At 56.4% G+C, this 17,875-nt stretch overlaps 1 pseudogene; it reads left to right on the plus strand.

Moving 5' to 3' along the window:
* Positions 1-767: 767 nt before the first annotated feature.
* LOC135966719 (SH3 domain and tetratricopeptide repeat-containing protein 1-like) lies at positions 768-16,590 on the plus strand (annotated as a pseudogene).
* The last annotated feature ends 1,285 nt before the right edge of the window (positions 16,591-17,875 follow it).

A 17,875-nucleotide genomic window follows, 5' to 3' on the forward strand; every position in this document is an offset into this window, starting at 1 on the left:
AGTAATGCCTCCTTTCATCCCAGGTGTTCCAACAGGAAATGCGCTTGTTTGCTCACCTCTGGGAGGGGGCTTTGGCTAGGAATCCACCAAAGCCAGCAGACACCAGTGGGCTGCTGGAGCAGTCTGGCCTTTGTTAACCCTTTAGGAACTGTGGGCTTCAGGTTTTCAGACCATCCAAGGTGAAAGTGGCCACAGGGGCCTGGAAGCTTTCCCATCCTTCCTGCAGGGATGGTCCGTTTCCCTGCACGGAGCTGGGTACATGGGTACAACACCCCTGGCCTGTGCCGTCGGTGGCTTTACCAATTTTGCATAGCAGCTTTTGAGCTGATCCATAGCTCTGATTGGCTGTTGAGGATTTCATGGATTCCTGTACCCCACCGGGGGGCCCCAATATGCTGACAAAAGTTACATTTGTAGTTGTTGTGCTGCATATACATGGGTCCACTTAGAAGGCTTTGATTCTTTCTAAAGGGAAAGGCATCTCTGAGGGATCACTGAGCTGACATAGTCTCCTAAAACCATGCTGTGAGGTGGCGACAAAGCAGGACAGAAGGGTGATTTTGTAGGAGAGTCGGGCCACGGGCCTGCGTGTTCTCTGTGTCCCCGGAGTTTGTACGTGCTCCAGACCCCGGGTTTGCTTTGCGCATAATTCTCAAGGGCTCATGGCAAGCTGCGCCAGGGACACAGAGGACGGGGATGCGGGGATCCTGTCCCAAGTGGACCAAGGACTCACTGTTGGACTCTAATCTGTCTAGGTGTTTTTGTGACTTGCAGAAATACCTCCACCTTGCCTGGGCCTGGAGCCACAGGAGACCCTGCCGAAGGTGAAGAATGTTCTGGAACAATGCAAGACCTGCCCAGGCTGCCCCCAGGAGCCAGCGTCCTGGGGTCTCTGTGTAGCATCCAGCAACGTGAGCTTGCAGGACCCCGAGGAGCCCTCCTTCTGCTTGGAAGCTGAGGACAACTGGGAGGATCCAGAGGCCCTGAGATCACTGCTGCTGTTCCTGAACACCTCTGGATTCAAGGCCAGCTTCTGTGGCCTGTACAACGTGGCGCTGCCATGGCTGAGCAGCATGTTCAGCAGCTTTAGCGATGAGGAGGAGCTGACTGGGCGCCTGGCACAGGCCCCAGGGGCGGCTAAGAAAGGTGGCCTCCTCATGGCCCTGGCCAGGTTCTGCTTCCTCCTGGGGCGGCTGTGCAGCAGGAGGCTCAAGCTGTCCCAGGCCCGGGTGTACTTGGAGGAAACACTGGGGGTCCTGGAGGGCAGCTTTGGGGACCTGTTCCTGGTGGTGGCTGTGTACGCCAACCTGGCCAGCATTTACTGGAAGCAGAACCAGGAGAAGTGTACACAGGTGGTTCCCAAAGCCATGGCCCTGCTCCTGGGGACGCCCGGCCACATCTGCAGCACCGAGGCAGACGGGGAGCTCCTGCAGCTGGTGCTGCAGTGGGCGGTGGGTGGCCAGAGCCAGCAGGCCTAGGCCCGGGCCTGCTTCCTGCTGGCCAGGCACCACGTGCACCTCAAGCAGCCTGAGGAGGCCCTGCCCTTCCGAGAGCAGCTGTTGTTTTTGCACAGGGACTCGGGAGCCCCAGACGCTGCGTGGCTCTCAGACTGCTGCCTACTCCTGGCTGACATCTACAGCCGCGAGTGCCTGCCCCACGTGGTGCTGACCTGTGTCAAGGTGGCCTCATTGAGGACACAGGACTCGCTGGCTGGTTCGCTGAGGAACGTGAACCTGGTGCTCCAGAACGCCCTCCAGCCCCACAGCCTCCCCACCCAGACTTCCCACTACCTCAGGCGAGCGCTGGCCTCCCTAACCCCAGGCACAGGCCAGGCACTGCGCGGCCTTCTCCACGCCAGCCTGGCCCAGCCGTACAGCCACCATGGCTACCCCATGGCCCAGCCATCACCTTCATGACACAGTCGGTGGAAACCAGTGCTGTTGCCGGAGTCCGTGCCATCGTGGACCCCCTGGCGGCCCTGGCCTGGCTGCATGTGCTTCATGGGCAGAGCCTGGTGGCCCTGAACATCCTGCAGTCTGTCCAGGATGCAGTGGTAGTCAGCGAGGACCAGGAGGGTGTGATTGCCAACATTGGTGGCCGTGGCTCTGAAGAGGACGGGACGGACGAGGCAGGCAGCCGAGGGCTACTACCACGCCCTATGGGTGGCTTGGGACCTGGGCCAGCGGAGGAACCAGGCAGTGTTACTGGCCAACTTTGGCACCTTGTGCCTGCACGCGGGTGCCAGCAGGCTGGCCCAGCACTACCTCCTGGAGGCTGTACGTCTGTTCTCGAGGCTTCCCTGTGGGGAGTGTGGCCGGGACTTCACCCACATACTCCTGGGCTACCTCTTCACCCGCCAGGACCCGGCCCAGCAGTGCAAGGGCTACTACGAGTGGGCCCTTCTCGTCGCCGTGGAGATGGACCACGTGGAGAGTGAGTGCCCCAGTTCCTCCTGTGCGCCTTCTGGGACCACTTGGGTCAGGGCACACCTAGGGTTTGTGATTCGGAAACAAGTGGTGGTTTTTCCACCATCGAAAGTGCTGAGTCATGGCCAGCAGCAGATGTTGGCAAATGCCCTGGAGACAGGCCGTTCCCATGCAGGGCCAGGCCCTCTGTGCCCTACTGAAGCAGCCAGTTCTTCCTGGTTTGCCCAGGGACCATCCTGCCTTGAGCATGGAAAGTCCTGCATGCTGGGAATCCCTAGACATAACCCTGGGATCAAGGCATGTTGTGCTGAGCTGGGACTTGGGGCCCCTCCATGAGCCAGGCCCTGAACGCCAGTTCTTGTGCCTGTGTTTGCTTGGAATCTCGGCAGCCCTGTGTACCGGTCATCCCACTTCACAGAGGACACGGGGCGGGTGATTGCCCAAAGCCACAGAGCAGTTCACGCAAAAGCAGCTTGTGCTGAGTGTGCCAGGCCACACCCACAAATGGGGCTTGTGGGGTCCTTGGGAGGGAGGTGCTGAGCGTGGGAATGTGAGCTTCAGGCCAGAGAAGCCACAAAAGGGTGAGTGGCGTGATGGCGGGGCAGCACTTGGCCCCGGATGAGGGAAGCCTCTTTAGTCTGGGACCAGAGGGTTGAGAGGATTTAGTCAAGTAATAGGTGTGGATGAGGGGCTGGTGGTGTAGCCTGTGTGAAGGCCCAGGGGTGAGAGAGTGGGGGTGAGTCAGCGAGGATGGGTGGGGTTTGAGTGGTGGTGAGTGAGCGGGAGTGTGAGTGGGGATGAGTGGGGTGTGAGTGGGGGTGAGTGAGCGGGAGTGTGAGTGGGGATGAGTGGGGTGTGAGTGGGGGTGAGTGAACGGGAGTGGGAGCGGGGATGAGTGGGGTGTGAGTGGAGGTGAGTGAGCAGGGCTTATGCAGGGAGGTGCAGAGTTGGGAGTAGGTGGGCTGGGTGCTGGATAGTGAGAAGCTCTTCTGGAGAGCTAAGCAGGGTCTGGGGCCTCAGGCTGTGGCTTGGCCTTTTCCCCAAGAGCACTGGGGAGCCATGGAGTGCTATCGAACAGTCAGTGCAGACCGAGCAGTGAACGGACAGTAGGTGGGCAGGGCTGTCCGAAATGTAGGCCGCAGAGAATAGATGAGGAAGTTGAGTGCAGGGAAATGGCTGAGACAAGGGATACTGTTGACTCCCCTCTGCCTTGCAGCGCTTTGTCATGGCATAGTGAGACTACTCAGAGGTGCCTCCTGTGGCCTGGACCAGAGCTCCAGGGGCTGTGCCCAAATCTGAATCTGCTCATTTCCCAGCACAGGCCTGGCACCCACTCTTGGCCCTAGGAGGGATGAGATTTTGGAAAGGACCGTGTGAAGGGGCCCCGGTCCCACACATCTGCCCAAGGAGGGTTGGGGGGTTCAGACCCAGGCTTCTTCCCCAGGGGCATTCTGTGACTGGAAGGAGACCCTCCAGGAACCCAGCGCCCCAGCCCCCGCTGCAGCCTCCAGTGGCTCCTGGCACAATAGCCTGTGGCACCTCCTCCTACGAGGCCCTCCCCTGGGTGCTGGGGGATTCAGACTTGGAAATGCAGGCCAGGGAACGGGGATCATGCTTCCCTGTCTCCCCACCCTGCGCTGAACGGTCGAGGAGACCGAGGGCGGGGCTGACACCCCACATGCTTCCTTGGGGTCATTTTTGAGTCACTTTCGGTAGTTTGTGTCCTTCTAAGAGTTTGGCTGTTGTGTCTAGATGGTCTGGTTTCTTGGTGTACAATTGTTCGTAGTGTTTTTATGGAATCCTTTTATTTCTGTCAGGTCGGCAATAATGTTTCCTCTTTCATTTCTGATTTTAGAAACTTGGGTTTGTAATTGTTTATTTATTTTTATTAGAGATGGGGTCTTATCATGTTCTCCCAGGGGGGTCTTGAATGCTGGCCTCAGCGATCCTTCCCCCTCGGTCTCACAAAGTGCTGGGATGACAGGCGTGAGCCATGGTGCTCAGTCTCTGATTTTAGTCGTTTGTGCCCCATCTTTCTTTTCTTGGTCAGTCTGGAGAAAGATTTGTCAATTTTGTTATTATTTTCAAAAAACCCACTTTTGGTTCTGTTGATTATCTCTTTTGTTTTTCCATTCTCTGTATTTTTACTTCCCATTTCCACTCTCACGTTTATTATTTTCTTCCTTTTATTCACTTTGGGTTTAGTTCATTTTCTAGTTTCTCAAGGTGGAAAGTTAGGCTTTTGATTTGAGATTTTTCTTCTTTCTTTGAATGTAGACATTTACAGTTATAAATTTCCCTTTCAGCACTGCCTTAGCTACATCTTGGTGTTTTTGATACACTGTGCTATTTTTTTTTCTTTTTAAAGTTTTGCTCTATTGCCCAGGCTGGGTTGCAGTGGTGCAGTCTTGGCTCACTGCAACTTCTACCCAGGTTCAAGTCATTCTCATGCCTCAGCCTCCTGAGTAGCTGGAATTACAGATGTGCACCACCACACCCGGCTAATTTTTGTATTTTTTTTATAGAGACAGAGTTTCACCATGTTTCCCAGGCTGATCTCAAACTCCTGGACTCAAGCGATCCTCCCGCCTCGGCCTCCCACAGTGCTGGGATGAGAGGCGTGAGCCACCGTGCTGGCCCGGGCTGTGCATTTGTTTGTATTCTTTTCAAATTAATTTTCAGTTTCCCTGATGGTCTCTTCTTTGACTCACTGGTTGTTTAGGAGTGTGTAGTTTCCACATATTTTTGAATTTCCCACGTTTCCTTCACTGTCGATTTCCAGTTTCATGCCAGTACAGCTGAAGAACACCTCTGCTTTGGTCTCGGTCCTTCTCCCTTCACCGAGGCTCATTTTGTGGCCTGGCACATGGTCTGTCATGGGGAATGTCCCATGGGCGCTCAAGAGGACTGTGTATTCAGCTGTTGTTGGGGGGCGTGTGTGACAGATGTCCATTTGGCGTACCTGGTTTCCAGTGTTAATCTTCGGAATGTTTCTGACACTAGAAAATCAGAAGCTTTCCACCGTTCCCAGCGCCCTGGCTTTGGGAGAGGCCAGCGAGCCTGTGGGTTTGGAGCCTGGTTGCATGAGTGAAGCATGTGTGGAAATGCCAGGGGCCGGCTTTGAACCCCATTCCCCCAACATGATGCCATGTGTGGCAGACATGACGCTTGGCTTTGCTCTCTCAGGGTTCCATCTGCGACAGGGGCTACTTGTGCCCCTGGTCTCATCATCTCAGGCTGAAGACGGCCCTGGTCCTGGCCAGAGGGGCTTTGTGAAGCAGAAATAGATGGCCTGGTGCAGGGGCCGAGCCTGGCCAGGACCTTGGCCCTGGGAGTTGTAAAGAAGGCCAGCCTGTACCATGAGCATGTGCACCAAGCTGTGCCCATGTCACGGTGTGCTCGGCGCCTGCCCTTGCACAGGTGCATGGCCTGTCTGAGCCCAGGCTCCCTGCCTATGGGGCCCAGGTTCACAGAGGTGTGAAAGAGACAAGCACAGAGCAGGGGCCTCCGAACCCAGCCAGCCTCGCTTCGATGCTGGGAGGCTGACGTCTTCCATTTTGTCTTCTGCCCAGGCCAGCTGCGGGCCGTCCAGCGGCTGTGCTACTTCTACAGCGTCGTCATGCCCAGCGAGACCCAGTGTGTCATCTACCACGAGTTCCAGCTCTCCCTTGCCCGCAAGGTGGCCGACAAGGTGCTGGAGGGGGCAGCTCCTGGAGACCACCAGTCAGCTCTACCGGTCCCTGGGCACCGAGCGGTGAGGGCTAGCTTTGCAGTGGTGGGGGTGTGGAGGGGGACAAGGGGGTTGGGGGGGCTGGGAGGGGGGCACAGGGAAGCTGGCCCAGGGCCTCCTCAGCCCCTTTCCTTTGGATCATTTGGTTCCTTGGCATCAGATGCTTTGAGCTGGTGGGTCTGGGGTCGTCCCAGGGCTGCTGCTGGCTTGTGAGTCCCAGCTTGAGTCTCCCTTGTTGGGTCAAAGGTCATCTCAACCCCAGCAGAGACAGTACATGCACACTGGGCTGTTCTTCCTACTATGGTGGCCTTTGTCATCTGACCTCTGCCTGCCCCGAGTCTTCACTCCTGGCCTTCATCTGTCCCCTTAAGTGTGACCACAGCAGCCACCTGTGGCTTCTCTCCCACAGAAGACAGAGCCAATTGTGTCACCTGCTTCCCTGGGGCAGGGTTTCAAGGTCTCACGTCCCATATGTGGCCCACTGGGCTTCCCCCGAGCATGCTGACCTGGTGGGGTAACCATGGCCCTGGCCACCCCACCCACAGGGCCTGGTGACATTGCTGCAGTCACAGCCCCTCAAGTGTTGGACTTACTGAGAGAGCAGGGAAGGGGCCAGATTCCATGGGGACCCGGGAGACTGGCTCCAGTCTTGGCCTCAGGTTCACAGAAGGAAAATGGGCCAGTGTGCTAGAGCCATGCTTCTCAAAGTGTAGTCCCTGGACCAGCAGAGCAGCATCCATGTCACCTAGGAGCTTGTGGCAAGTGGGAGTTCTAGGGCCTGCCCCAGGCCTGTGGAGCCGGAAGCTCTGGGGGCAGGGCCAGCAAGCTATAAGGACAGTCCTCCGGGTGACTGTGATGCCTGCACACCTTGAGAACCATCGGCCTAGATAGCCTCTGAACACTAACGGCTCCTGGTGCGTCTGGAGAAGACACAGGCCATGTCTGGGAGGCAGGGGAGATGGACTAGCACACTCCTCCTGCCACAGGGCAGCATGATGCTCGATTCCCTCAGAAGGATGTCCTTCATCTTTTCCATGCCGTGTGTGTTCACCCTGGCCCTCCCAGCAGCCTGGGAAGGGCAGAACACTGCACACACAAGAGGGCCGTTCCCAGTCACCACATGCCAGATTCATCTGTCACCAGACCCACGGGAGGAGGCAGACTGGTTCCAGGAGGATGAGAGCCCTTGTTCTGACACCTGTGTCTGATTCCAGTGATTCCAGGGCCTACAAATCTGCTCTGGACTACACCAAACGAAGTCTGGGAATTTTCATTGACCTCCAGAAGAGAAGGAGGCGCATGCCTGGCTGCAAGCAGGGAAGATCTATTACCTCCTGCGGCAGAGCTAGCTGGTAGACCTGTACATCCAGGTGAGTGGCAAGGGATGCAGGAGGGCCCCTGTGCTGTTCGCTCTCTGTCCATCCACCCATCCACTCATCCTTCCATCATCTATTTACCTGTTCATCCTTCCATCCATCCATCATCCATCCATCTGTCCTTTCATCCATCCATCATTCATCCATCCTTTTATCATCCATCTATTCACCTGTCTATCCATCCATTCATCCTTCCATCATCTATCTGTTTACCTGTTCATCCTTCCATCCATCCACCAACTATCCATCCATCCATTCTTCCATCATCTTCCCATACACCTGTGGGTCCTTCCATCCATCCATCCATCCATCCTTCCATCATCCATCCATTCACCTGTTCGTCTTACCACGCATCCATCATGCATCCATCCATCATCTATCCATCTTTTTATCCAGCTATTCACCTGTTCGTCCATCCATCCATCCTTCCATCTATCTTTCTGTCATTGATCCAACTGTTCATCTGTCATTCATTAATCTGTTCACTTGTTCATCTATCCATTCACCTGTTTGTCCATCCATCCATCCTTTCATCCATCCTTCCATTATCCATCCATTCAGCTGTTCATCCTTCTATCCATCCAACCATCTTCCATCCATCCATGATCCATCCATTCACCTGTCCATCCATTCACCTGTCCATTTATTCATTCATCATTCATCTTTTTATCATCCATTCATTCACCTGTCCATCCATCCATTCATTCACCTGTTCATTCATCCATTCACCTGTTCATCCATGCCTCCATCCATCCTTCCATCATCCATCCATTCACCTCTTCATTCTTCCATCCATTCATCCTTTCATCATCTATCTACTCACCTGCTCATCCTTCCATCCATCCATCCTTTCATTATCTATCCATTCACCTGTTCATCCATCCCTCCATCCATCTTCCATCCATCCTTCCCTCATCCATCCATTTACCTGTTCATTCTTCCATCATCCATCCTTCCACCATCCATCCTTCCATCATCTATCCACTCGCCTACTCATCCTTCCATCCATCCATCCACCCATCCATCATCCATCCATTCACCTGTTCATCCTTCCATTCATCCATCCATCATCCACTCATCCATCCATCATTCATCCATTCTTTTATCGTTCATCCATTCAGCAACCATCCATCCACCTGTTCGTCCGTCCATCCTTTCATCCATCCATCCTTCCATCATCCATCCATTCACCTGTTTGTCCTTCCATCCATCCATCATTCATCCATCCATCATTCATCCATCCATTTATCCATTCGTCCATATATCCATCAATCTATCATCCATCCATCCTTCCCTCATCCATCTACTCACCTCCTGTTCATCCTTCCCTCATTCATCCATTCATCTATTCATCCTTCCATCGATCCATCCGTCCATTTATCCATCCATCCATTTATCCAACCATTCATCCATCATCCATCCCAGTGTCCATTCATCCATCCATCATTCATCCATCCTTTTATCATCCATCCATTCACCCGTGTATCCATCCATTCACTTTTTCATGTGTACATCCATCCATCCATTCATCCTTCCATCATCCATCCATCCATCCTTCCATCATCCATCCACTCACCTCCTGTTCATCCTTCCATCCATCCATCGTTCATCCATCTATCCATCCATCCATCCATCCTTCCATCATCCATCCATTCATCTGTTCATGCTTCCATCCATCCATCCATCCATCATCCATCCATCTGTTCATTCATCCATCCATTTATCCATCCATTCACCCGTCTATCCATCCATTCATCTGTTCATCCATCCATCCGTCCATTCATCCTTCCATCATCCATCCATTCACCTGTTCATCCTTCCATCCATCCATCATCCATCCTTTCACCCATCCATCCAGCTGTTCGTCCATTCATCCATCCATCATTCATCCATCTACCCACCAATCTACCTATTAATCCATCCCTGCATTCATCGATCTCTCCATTTGTTTATCCATACATTCGTCTATCCACCATCTATCCATCCACATGTACATACATCATCTACCCTCCACCCATCCATACATTGTCTATCCACGCATACATACATACATACACACATCATTCCACCCACCCATCCATCCATCCATCCAAGCATTAATCTATCCACACACCCATTCATCCATCCATGTGTCTACATCTCCTCATCCATTCATCCATCCACCCACTCATTCCTAAGCCACTGCTGAGCACCTGTTGTGTGCCTTTTCCCTTCCTCCAACTGGTTCCCTCACATCCTCCCCCGGTGGCCAGCATCTTCTCCCTGAGGGCAGAGGCGCGGCACCTCACAGTGCACAGCACCTGCTGGTATACTGCACATGCTCAAATAATGTGACCACTCAATTAACACACAGAAGAACTTGCTCCAAGCGACATGTGGCACATCTGCTTACAAAATGAATCTATCATAGTGGCTGTTTTCAGAGGCTTTCCCAAACACAGTGTGATCTGGAACAAATTGTGAAGCCCACGAGACTGATGAAGCTTTCATTATTGAGCACCTGCTGTATACCTCCTTGAGCTGAGGAGAGGGATGAAGAGCTTATGGCCAAGAGGGGACCAGGCCCACCCACAAACACTGCTGATGTGGCAGGGATGTGGCAACGCAGAAAGGAGCCAGGGGCTGGGCTCCCAGCAATCTGGGGGCCACGGAGACTGGTTTGAGTGCAGGGGGAGTGGGCTAGGGCTAGCCCTGGTGGTAGGATTCACAGGTGTTGGGCTCCTGGGCTGCAGCTGCTCAGTCACTTCCTAGCACTCAGGAGCATCAGTTCATTGTCCTCATGCCAGTGGTGGGGGCAGCCCTCATGCACAGGGTCTGAAAAATGCTCAAGTGTACCTGTACTGTGGGAGAGGAAGGAGCCTGGCAAAGATGCGCATAGCCACCTCGCCAGGTGTGGGTCTTGAGGGAACTTCTGTCTCCTCTCAGGTGGCTCAGAATGTGGACCTGTACACAGGCGACCCCAACCTGGGGCTGGAGCTGTTTGAGGCAGCTGGAGACATCTTCTTCAATGGGGCCTGGGAGCGGGAGGAAGGCCTGTCCTTCTACCGGGTGATCTGGCCTGTGGGCTGATGTGGGTGGGCCTCAGTGGGGCACCTGGAGGGCTGAGGCACAGGTGTGGCAGGGTAGAGGCCTCCCAAATGGAGGCAGGGCCACCCATGCACATGATGAGTTTCCAAGTGGTCTGACCGGGAATGATATTGACCATGCCCCTGCCTGGGACAAACTCTCGGGGCCTGGACGTGATAATGGCTCTACCCTTGTACCTGATGACCTCAAGCAACCATGAGTGGGAAGTCCTGTCCCCATCTTCCAGATGAGGAAACTGAGGCTCAGAGAGGCACAGGGACATGTCAAAGGACACACAGCATATCAGTGGGAAGCCCAGGTCTGCATGCACCCCGAAGTGGGACGGCTTCTCCCTTCCTCTGAGCTCACGGTGTGGCTCAGCCTTGGGCACAGATCAATGTGGTGTTTTTAGAGCAGAGAGGAGTGCTGGCTCCCCCCAGTCAGACCTCCGGTGCCCAGGTGGGAGAGGCTGGTCTGCGGCTATCGGGTGTAGCTGGATGGGCCTCAGGTGACTCTTCAGCCCCCAACTTGGATGTCTGAACTGTGTGTTATCCCAGAGCACAGAGCTGTGTCGAGGTGCAGGGGTAGCTGGGGTGTGGGAAGCTCCAAGCACGTGTTTGAGCTCTGAGGAGGGCGCTGGGCAAGGTGGGTGCTGCGGGAAACCTGACCCCACCTGCCTGTGTGGTAGGACCGGGCTCTGCCCCGGCAGTGACTACGGGCAACCGCAAGGTGGAGCTGCAGCTACAGCTGTGCAACAAGCTGGTGTCACTGCTGGCCACACTGGAGGAGCCCCAGGAGGACTTGGAGTTTGCTTACATGGCCCTAGCACTCAGGATCACTCTGGGTAAGTCCCCTGAGCCCCCGCCCTGCCAGGACCCACACTTTGCCAGAGCCCAGCCTCCAGGTCTGCAGGCCAGGAGCTGAAACAGCTGCTGGATTTTCCTGGTCTCCTGTCCAGGCAGGCAGATCTGCCCAACTGGCTTCCCCGTCCGGCTGTGGGGCACAGCCCGAGGTCTCTCACGCAGTGCAGAGCTCCCTGCCTGACTGAGCTCTGCTTCCTGTGCTTGTTCCCGCTGCTGACCACAAGGGCCGTCCAGTGTGCCCTCTGCCTTCCAGACATGCCAGGCATCTCGTTGGTCCCTGTATGTGTCAGACTGAGTGGCACATTCCCTTTCTCTTGTGCCCTTCCCACCCTCATCAACCACACGGTTCTCTGGCTGATAAAATCCCAGTTCCCCTTCCAGCAGTCTGCCCCTTAAGGCTGTGCATCCCCTGGTGCTGGGCCAGGGTTGTCTGTCCCCCTCCAGAGACAGGAAACCCTAGGCAGGCCACATGCCTCAGCGCCTTGTGCCCCGTGGCCCAGTACACAGTAGGTATGCAGCTGACTCCCCAAGGTAGGGGGATCTGATCATGACACACCCAGGAGGAGTTGGATGTCACGTCTGTGGGTTGCCTGGAGCCGGGGAGCCCGGGAGCACCTGCACTGCATGGCTTTTGGGCTCCCCTGGTTAAAACCAGTGAGCAAAGGCAGGTGGCTATGTGTTGGCACAGAACTGGGCCATCCAAGTCCGACTTTGCCAAAGCCTCTCAGTAGACAGGGGCAGGCCTTATTAGTTCTGCTTTGCAGATGGGAAAGTGAGTCTGGGAACCTGGAAGGGAATGGCCAGAGCTGCCCGGGTGACCACAGGTGCCTGGAGACAAGCCAGGTGTGCTGCCTGGGATCCGTATACCTGCTCCTGAGGGGCCTGTGCCCTCCCTGCCCCAGGGAGCCACATCCTCACACCTGCCCCTTTGGCCTGCTCCCCAGGGGACCGGCTGAACGAACGCGTGGCCTACCACTGGCTGGCCGCCCTGCACCACCGGCTGGACCATGGCAAGCTGGCGGAGCACTTCTACCTCAAGGCCGTTTAGCTCTGCAACTCGCCGCTGGAGTTCGACGAGGAGACCCTCTACTACGTGAAGGTGTACCTGGTGCTCGGTGACATCATCTTCTACGACCTGAAGGTGGGTGGGGAGGAGCAGGGCTCGGGGTGTTCCTGGCCCCCTTGGAGTGGGATCTCCACCCGGAACCCAGAGGCCTGGGTTCCAGCCTTTCTTAGGAATGGCCCAGTGGCCTCCCTCGAGCTCTACACCCAGCTGCAGGAGCCGGCAAGGTTAGCAGGTAAAACCCAGCTCCCCAGATGGCCAGGCCCCACCCTCAACTCAGTCTCAGCCAGGGAGGCTGCCACATGAGTGGGCAATGGTGGCCTCTGGGTAAAGAAGGGGGATTGTAGTCAGGGGGCCCTCCTGGAGGAGGTGACACCAAAGCTGAGTCTTGACAGTCAAGTGTCAAGGTGCATTTAACAAAGAAAACAGGGTCGGGAGAGTGACATTTCAGAGGACGGCATCATCCTCACATTGAATCCACGTTGCAAGATCCAACCCATATCCTGGCGCCTCCTCTAGGAAGCCTGCCCAGGGTGCCAGCCTGCACTGAGCAACTCCTTCCTGGAGTCCCGAGACACCTTGAATCTTCACATCACCCAGGAAGGGTGGGGTGGGACCAGTGTCTTACCATTGGGTTCACAGACAGGGAAACCCCAGCTCAGGGCAGGTGCAGAGGGGCGGGGCCCCAGCCAGCCAGGCTGAGGCCTTGTTCGGTCGGGTGTGTCTCGAGGGGAGGTGCTGTGCTCCCTCTGCCCCCAGCCCTGTAGGGGTGGAGAGCTGAGATTGGCAGACTGAGACCTGTGGTGTCTCCACCCATCTGCCCAGCAGGCACCGCCCCTCCTTAGCATCACACCAGCCTCGTGTCAGTGCTCCTTACGGGCTGAGGGGCCAGGGCACTCCAGTCCAGGGGCCGAGATCTTGGGGGCCTTAGAACAACATGGGGAGCTGGGGCAGCCCTAAGACCCTGCCCCGTATACCCCACCGCAGGCCTGGGGCTGCCCGGGAGGCCCCCGCCCAGTACTGGCGACACCTGGAGGTCAGACGTGGTTTCTGTGGCCTCCCAAGTCCCAGCCAGACAGGGAGGTGCCAAGTATCAGGCCCAGGGGAACGCTGCTCACCGCTCAGGGGCACGCCGGGGACCCAGGGGGACGGACCTCCCAGAAGAGGCCTTTATCTCTCTTGGTCAAGCCTGCCGCCCACTCCGCCCGTCCAGGAGAAAGGAAAGCGCCAAGTAGTACCTGAGAGACCAAAGTCGACGGTTGGGGTCGAGGGACAGAGGCCTCCTTCACCTCCTTCCCATGCACAGCCCTCCTTCCCATGCACAGTCCTCCTTCCCATGCACAGCCCTCCTTCCCATGCACAGTCCTCCTTCCCATGAACAGCCCTCCTTCCCATGAACAGTCCTCCTTCCCATGCACAGCCCTCCTTCCCATGCACAGTCCTCCTTCCTATGCACAACCGTCCTTCCCATGCACAGCCCTCCTTCCTATGCACAACCCTCCTTCCCATGCACAGCTCTCCTTCCCATGCACAACCCTCCTTCCCATGCACAACCCTCCTTCCCATGCACAGTCCTCCTTCCCATGCACAGTCCTCCTTCCCATGCACAGTCCTCCTTCCCATGCACAGCCCTCCTTCCCATGCACAGTCCTCCTTCCCATGCACAGTCCTCCTTCCCAAGCACAGTCCTCCTTCCCATGCACAGCCCTTCTTCCCATGCACAGCCCTTCTTCCCATGCACAACCCTCCTTCCCATGCACAGTCCTCCTTCCCATGCACAACCCTCCTTCCCATGCACAGCTCTCCTTCCCATGCACAGTCCTCCTTCCCATGCACAGTCCTCCTTCCCATGCACAGTCCTCCTTCCCATGCACAACCCTCCTTCCCATGCACAACCCTCCTACCCATGCACAGTCCTCCTTCCCATGTACAACCCTCCTTCCCATGCACAACCCTCCTTCCCATGCACAGCCCTCCTTCCCATGCACAGTCCTCCTTCCCATGCACAACCCTCCTTCCCATGCACAGCTCTCCTTCCCATGCACAACCCTCCTTCCCATGCACAGTCCTCCTTCCCATGCACAGTCCTCCTTCCCATGCACAACCCTCCTTCCCATGCACAGTCCTCCTTCCCATGCACAGTCCTCCTTCCCATGCACAGCCCTCTGGGCCTCATCGTGACTATGCTGTCAGCACAGGCCAGCTTCCCAGAGGGAGGCCCCCTTGGAATTCCCCAAGGGCGGGTGTCTTTCCAAGGCTACACCCTCTTCCTTGTATAGGAGGCTCTGGACCCAGGGCCCAGAGGAGTGGGAGAAAAAGCCAGGCTTGATGGGACCTGGAAGGCTGGCAGAGAAGCAGGGGTAAATGAGCATCTTTGCCAATTGCCTCTAAAATGGGGTCCCCTGGAGTCTACACATGAGAGTGAGCCCTGGAATAGGGTGGATTAAGTGTTCGCTGGCTCACGCTGTCACTCACTAGCTGCAGCACACACTACAGGCACATGGAAATGCACACGCAAATGCACACAGGCACACGCACACGCACACACAGGCGCGCACACACAGACATGCACACACAGGCACACACACAGGGACATGCACGCACAGGAACACAAACACGCACATTCACATGCACAGGCACACGCAGAGACATATGTATTGCCTGGCTCCTTCCTGTTTAGTTGGGAAGCCCCCACCCCTTCAGGAAGCCTTTGCCTTCCACCCCCGGCTGAGTCTGGGGCCTCCTGGGCTTCCCTCTGCCACAGCCTGGGCCACCCTGTGTGGTCAGTGTTCACTCCCACGTCCCTCAGACTGGAAGCAAGGACGTTAGGCTCAACCATGCACCCAGCACAGAGTCCAGTGTTCGGCTGGGCCAGGGGGCATTGGATGAGCAGTGGCGGTGACTCGGGGCCTTCTCACGCCCCTGCTCCGTGTGTGGGGCGGGGCAGTGAGGGAATGGACTGCTGCATCTTGGACTTTGTCATTGGCCCTGGGAGCCATCTTGAGATGGTAAAGAGGGACAGGCCAGGCATGGGTCTTAGAGAGGTCCCTTGGGTGACCGCCATGTGGAGGAGGTGCCTGGGGAGAAGCCGGGTGGGGGATGGGAGGGTGAAGGAGGAGGTCTGGGAGGCGGCATCCCAACCCAGGGATGGTGAGTTTGAGCCAAAGACGCATTGACAATGGGAGTGGATGTCTGGGGAGTCACGCTCCGTGAATATTTCAGGGAACATTGCCAGAGAGGACACCTGTGAGATGGTTTTGTACCTGGCCTGGCCCGTGGAGGGCCTGGAAATGGTCAGCATGGACAGGGGCCAGAGGGGAGCCTGGGTCACTCAACACCGTGCCCCTGCTGTGGCTTGGAGCCACGGGTCCTGCATGGAACTCTCAGAGCAGGCAGGATCTGCCCTGACCTCAGCCCATGGGGAAAGCAGCCACTGCCTGCAGAGAGGGTGGCACTGGGGCAGGAGGCTTGGGGTGAGTGGGGCGTAGGGACAGTCAGGAAGGCTTCCAGGGGTGTCAGGGTCATCCCCACCTCCTGCAGCTGAGACCACAGCAGTGTCACAGGCTTCGGGGCTCCTGGGGCGAGCCAGCATCGGAAGGACATGTGGAATGACCGGGAGACAGGAACGGCCTCTGGGAAGACGGGTTCCGAGTCCCCCTTTTGCTGACCATGACCTGTCCCCTTCAGGACCCGTTTGATGCAGCCGGGTACTACCAGCTGGCACTGGCAGCCGCCGTGGACCTGGGCAACAAGAAGGCACAGCTGAAGATCTACACGCGGCCAGCCACCATCTCCCACAACTTCCTCCTGGACTGCGAGAAGTGGCTCTTCTTCTACCAGAAGGCCAGGACCTTCGCCACAGAGCTCAGCGTCCACAGGGTCAACCTACCTCCTCTGCTACTCTGCGGGTGGGCCCCCTGGTTGGCCTCCAGCCACCCTCGCTGAGGACAGTATCCGAGGGAGTGGGTTTTGTGCAAGGAGGATGATCTCCTGCCTCTCCTGGTGTCTCCCGTAGCTCATTTTCTGGGTAATGGAAGCATAAAAGCAGGGTTCAAATAGCAATAAATGTTTTTTTTTTTTTTTGCAAAAACATACCGAAGTCCCCATGGCATCCTTCCCTGTGTGCTTCCTGGGCTGTGTCTAGGGGCCAGCTCCTTCCCTGGTGGCAGCCCTCTGATCTTGGGGATGAGAAGGACCGTGAGTCCAACAGACCTGGGCCAGGTCACCATGAGCCTCGGTTTCCTCGGCGGCCAGAGGGGAGATGGTGATTGAACTCTGGGCAGCTCCCTGCTCTCCCTGCTCAGAGTTCTTGCTGTAGGTCTCATGCCACCCTTGCCTTTAACCTTCAGGCCACTGTGCCCGGATGTGGGAGCTGCTAGTGTCCCTGTTCGCCATTGAAGAAATAGAGGCACAGAGAGGTTAGGTGTCTGGCCCACCGTCACACAGCAGGTAGAGGCGGACACGCAGAGCCCAGTACACTGACCACCACACCACCCTGCCAGCCTGCAGCCAGGAAGGTGTCCCCCATTAGGACCCAAGGTCAGCTCCTGGACCTCTCTCATGGTGTCAGGAGAGCCGCAGGCCAGTGAGGGTGGCCCCGGGGATCCCTCACTCAGTGTCCTTTGCTCCCAGACTTGGTTGGGCCGAGCCTGGCCAGTCCCACCTCTGGCCACTGGTCAGCCCTGCGGGAAGTGAGATGCAGGGATCTCCGCCTGTGTAGACGCTGCTACCCAGTATTGAAAGCCTTATCTAGGCTGTCCCCCAGCTGTCCCCACCCACCCACTCCGCTTCCGGACCCCGGCCCTCATCCCAGTCCCAGGAATCCCAGGTTTTCCTTCTTGGAATCTCTTGGCCCCAGGGAATACAGTTCACACGGTCTCTTTGCCAGTTTACGCAAGGAAACTGACGTTCAGAGACTGTGGGTGTCCCACGTGATTCTCACATACACTGCACTCTCCCAGACCCCTCTTTTAAACACTTTAAATGAGGATTTTCACATCGCATGCAATTAACTATTTCCACGCAAATAATGCGGTGGCATTTATACATTCACAGTCCTGTGCAACCACCCACGCCATCTAGTTTCAAAATGTATTCATCTCCCCAGAAGAAACCTCCCATCCTCACTAAGCAGTTACCCCTCCTTGGTATCCCCCAAGCCCCTCGTTTAATGGAAGGGGAAGCTGAGGCCCGGAGAGAGACTTGCCAGTGGGCAGCGCTCTGATAATAAGGAATCAGGCACCCATCTGCTGCTTCAGCCCTGGGTTGGTTTTCCACCCAGCAGAGGTGACAGAGCCAGGAAGTTCTGGGAGCGCCACAGGTGTCACTGGTTCAGTCCTGGGTTGGTTTTC

Source organism: Macaca fascicularis, chromosome 13, assembly GCF_037993035.2.
Source record: "Macaca fascicularis isolate 582-1 chromosome 13, T2T-MFA8v1.1".
Taxonomy (NCBI): domain Eukaryota; kingdom Metazoa; phylum Chordata; class Mammalia; order Primates; family Cercopithecidae; genus Macaca; species Macaca fascicularis.